At 40.6% G+C, this 5,049-nt stretch overlaps 1 pseudogene; it reads right to left on the reverse strand.

The window, feature by feature from the left end:
- Positions 1-246: 246 nt before the first annotated feature.
- LOC143418447 (uncharacterized) lies at positions 247-4,308 on the reverse strand (annotated as a pseudogene).
- Between the last annotated feature and the right edge of the window lie 741 nt (positions 4,309-5,049).

Here is a 5,049-nt window from a genome sequence, read left to right on the forward strand (position 1 = left end):
TCAGGGAGGGGCGGCCATCTGCTGCGACCGGTTGGGGTGAGAGAAGGAAGACAGGATAAAAGACATGCTGTGGAAGAGAGACAGAGGTTAATAACAGATATGATTCAATGCAGAGAGGTCTGTTAATACATAGTGAGTGAAAAAGGTGACTGGAAAGGAAAAACTCAATGCATCATGGGAATCCCCCGGCAGCCTATGTCTATTGTAGCATAACTAAGGGAGGATTCAGGGTCACCTGGTCCAGCCCTAACTATATGCTTTAGCAAAAAGGAAAGTTTTAAGCCTAATCTTAAAAGTAGAGATAGTGTCTGTCTCCCGAATCCAAACTGGAAGCTGGTTCCACAGAAGAGGGGCCTGAAAACTGAAGGCTCTCCCTCCCATTCAACTTTTAAATACTCTAGGAACAACAACTAGGCCTGCAGAGCAAGAGCGAAGTGCTCTAATAGGGTGATATGGTACTACAAGGTCATTGAGATAAGATGGGGCCTGATTATTTAAGACCTTGTATGTGAGGAGCAGGATTTTGAATTCAATTCTGGATTTAACAGGAAGCCAATGAAGGGAAGCCAAAACAGGAGAAATATGCTCTCTCTTTCTAGTCCCTGTCAGTACTCTTGCTGCAGCATTTTGGATTAGCTGAAGGCTTTTCAGTGAGTTTTTTGGACATCCTGATAATAATGAATTACAGTAGTCCAGCCTGGAAGTAATAAATGCATGAACTAGTTTTTCAGCGTCACTCTGAGACAGGATATTTCTAATTTTAGAGATGTTGTGCAAATGGAAGAACGCAGTCTTACATATTTGTTTAATATGTGCATTGAAGGACATGTTCTGGTCAAAAATTACTCCAAGGTTCCTCACAGTGTTACTGGAGGCCAAGGCCATCCAGAGTAAGAATCTGGTTAGATACCATATTTCTAGTCTTTTCAGGGCCGAGTACAATAACCTCAGTTTTATCTGAATTAAGAAGCAGAAAGTTAGCGGCCATCCAGGTCTTTATGTCTTTAAGACATTCCTGCAGTTGAACTAATTGGTGTGTGTTATCTGGCTTCATGGACAGATAGAGCTGGGTGTCATCTGCATAGCAGTGAAAATGTATGCTATGTCTTCTAATGATGCTGCCTAAGGGAAGCATGTATAATGTAAACAGAATTGGTCCTAGCACTGAACCCTGTGGAACTCCATAATTAACCTCAGTGTGTGAAGAGGACTCTCCATTTACATGAACAAACTGGAGTCTATTAGATAGATATGATACAAACCATTGCAGTGCAGTACCTGTAATACCTACAGCATGTTCTAATCGCTCTAATAGGATATTATGGTCGACAGTATCGAATGCTGCACTAAGGTCTAGCAGGACAAGCACAGAGATGAGTCCACTGTCAGAGGCCATAAGAAGATCATTTGTAACCTTCACTAAAGCTGTTTCTGTGCTGTGATGAGCTCTGAAACCTGACTGAAACTCTTCAAATAAACCATTCCTCTGCAGATGATCTGTTAGCCGTTTGACAACTACTCTTTCAAGGATTTTTGATATGAAAGGAAGGTTGGAGATTGGCCTATAATTAGCTAAGACTGCTGGGTCTAGAGATGGCTTTTTGAATAAAGGTTTAACTACAGCTAGCTTGAAGGCCTGTGGTCATTAGAGATAGGTTGATCATATTTGAGATCGAATAATTAATTAATGGCAGGACTTCTTTGAGCAGTTTTGTAGGAATGGGGTCTAAAAGACACGTTGATGGCTTGGAGGAAGTAATTATTGAAGTTAACTCAGAAAGATCAATTAGAGAAAAAGAGTCTAACTTAACATCAATGGTACTAAGAGTAGCTGTAGATAATATTACATCTGTGGGATGATTACTGGTAATTTTTTCTCTAATGATAAAATTTTTATTTGTGAAGAAGTTCATGAAGTCATTACTAGTTAACGTTAAAGGGATTGTTAGCTCAAAAGAGCTCTGACTTTTTGTCAGCCTGGCTACAGTGCTGAAGAGAAACCTGGGGTTGTTCTTATTTACTTCAATCAGTGATGAATAGTAAGATGTTCTGGCTTTGCGGAGGGCTTTCTTATAAAGCAGCAAACTATTTCTCCAGGCTAAATGATGATCCTCTAAATTTGTGACACGCCATTTCCTCTCCAGATTACGAGTCATCTGCTTTAGGGTACGTGTTTGAGAATTATACCACGGAGTCAGGTACTTCTGATTAGAAACCTTAGTTTTCACAGGAGCTACAGTATCCAGAGTCGTACGTAGTGAGGAGGTGAAATTATTAACAAGATAATCGACTTCTGTTGGGGTAGCGTTCAGATAGCTGCTCTGCTCTATGTTGGTACAGGGCATTGAAGATGATAACAGTGGGTGGATTATATTCTTAAACTTAGTTACAGCGCTTTCAGAAAGACATCTACTGTGATAAAGTCTACTCTCCACCGCTGTGTAATCAATTATTGTAAATGTAAATGTTATCAGGCCGGACCTTGCTGGAGCAGGAGGTCGCCAAACCTGACGAAAAAGCTCCAACAGCAGGAGCAAACCCTGAAGGAGCTACAGAAACAAAAGGGTCAAGTTAAGGAGGAGCGGAACAAGGAGAAGATGCAGGACACTGGAGAAAAACACTGCCTCAATTGGGGCCAGAACCAGTATGGACAGAACTTTGAGCAGCAGCATCAATGGATGCAAACAGACTGAAAAGGAGGAGGGCAGGACCCCAGGGCACGCTTCAGGCCGTGGTTTACCCAGAACACCAGAACAGGAAAGTGATGAACACACACACACACACAAACACACACATCTACATGCACTGACTCAGAATGAAGAGAAACACACATATGAACGGTCAAAGGAGCTTGCAAAGAAAAGCGTCTGGACTTCTTTAAGTTGCTTGAAGACGTTTCATCTCTCATCCGAGAAGCTCAGGTGATTAGAGGATCATCAGGGGGTCCTTTTGTCCCTCTGTGGGGGGTCACTCCCACTAGGTTTATATCTGGGACTCTCCACCATTTGACCTTAGAACTGAAGAAGCTTCTCGGATGAGAGGTGAAATGTCTTCAAGCAACTTAAAGAAGTCCAGACGCTTTTCTTTGCAAGCTCCTTTGACTACGATGACTTGGATGACTGAGAACCTTCACAGACACACATATGAACACATATGCACTCGTTGATTGAGTGAGAACTGACACACACACACACACACACACACACACGCTGAGTCAATTCACTGAGAAATGACACACAGACACACACATGCACATGCTTGTGCAATGAAGAGTGATACACACACACACGCTGATGCAATGAAGAATGCTTTACTAACAAATGCTGCATACAAACATCCAAGTATGGAGTCGGTTACAACGACAAGAACCCATTGATTATTTATTGGTTAAATGCATTTTATGCCACCCAGAGGGCATTTGTGCAGATTTAGGGGACAAGGTCTAAAGCAGTTGGGTTGTGAAAACAATGTCTGTGCGTGATGTCTGTTTATGGCTTAAGGCCTCCACTGAATTGTTTACTGTGCTTCACACAACCTGATAAGGAGCAGTGGTACAGAGTGAAAATGATGAATTAACGGTGTGAGTTTTATTTCGGAGAGAATATGAAAAGGTTCTTTTGATTTAACCCGGTTGTTTAAGTTCCTGCCAAAGCAAAGCATTTGTGTGCAACCAGTGTCCACTATTGAATTAAGTCAATCCAACATGTTTTTGTCAGTGCAAAAAGGAGTTACGGTACCTGTATTCCTGCACAATATTGTCCCGGGAGGGAGAAAAACTTTCTGCTGAAGTTTTGGTTGATTTTTGGGTTTTGCTTAACACTAGGTTTATTTTATTAGTGAGGTTTGGATTGTTTTCTTTCTCTAAGAGAGAGTATTTTGGTATTTTGTGAATTCCTGATTTATCAAAGCAGCTCTTTAATCCAGGCCTGAGAGATTGAACTTTAAAGCGCTATAAAATATTCTTACTGAAAACAGTCGCAAAGTGTTTTTCTCCATGATTATAATGGGCTTGGGAGAAATTCACTTATATGGGACATTGATCACATGAGAAGTCCTGAACCCAAAAGGATTGCATCTAGTCAATCCAGTCAAAAAACGAGGAACTGTTTTCCTTTAAAATTATGACGTCATCTTGCTGGTGATGGAGGCTCGAATAGGTTGCGCGTGAGACTCCATTATCAGACTTCTGGTATGAATGGGTGTGGATGTATGCATGTGACTGGACTGTGATGGAGTGACGACTAAAAGTTTTAACTGACTTGATACTGAGACAAAGGCAGTGCTGACTTTACACAGCAAATCCAGCATGTCCAAATTAACACTGTCGGATTTGATTTCAACACTATTAAAGTCTTTATATGGGTCCACACCAAAGAGTGTTAATTTAACTCTTTTTGGAGAATTTATATATTAACTCTCAAAGATTATTTTAGTTTAACTACGTAAGAGTTATCTTCTAATTAATTCTAAAAAAAACAAACAGGAATTTTACTGTTCTGAGCTTCTAGAAATCTCTTTTGGAAATAAACTTTTACTAAAAAGACACAATGGTTTTTGAAAACATTTATCGTATTTCCCGGACTACAGAGCGCACCTGAATATTAGCCGCATAAGCTAAAATCAGGGGAAAATCCTGTTTTGTACATACATTAGCCGCACCCGACTAAAAGCCGCAGGTGTTTCAATGTTGACTCATCATATGTAAGAGAATATGCACAAAGCGAATTGTCAGGAAAGAGACGGCTGTTTGGAGACATCACTTTTATTAATATTTTGAAAAACAAGTTATGGGTACATATTTGCACAACTTTTTAGGTATATGTACAAGTAGCGGTAATTACAAGTACGAAACATGTACTGTGCTTCATAAATGAGTAACAAATGTAGTACATAATAACCTACAGCACACCTTTTAGGCTCAGGTGCAGTGACACGGCTTTAACAAGAAGAAAAGTCAGTCATTCACCACCATCTTTCTCTTCTTCCTGTGCACTAAAACCACCAAAGTCCTCTCCTCCAGTGTCGGAAACGAACAGGCTCAGGATGGCT

The sequence above is a fragment of the Maylandia zebra genome, linkage group LG4 (genome assembly GCF_041146795.1).
Source record: "Maylandia zebra isolate NMK-2024a linkage group LG4, Mzebra_GT3a, whole genome shotgun sequence".
Taxonomy (NCBI): domain Eukaryota; kingdom Metazoa; phylum Chordata; class Actinopteri; order Cichliformes; family Cichlidae; genus Maylandia; species Maylandia zebra.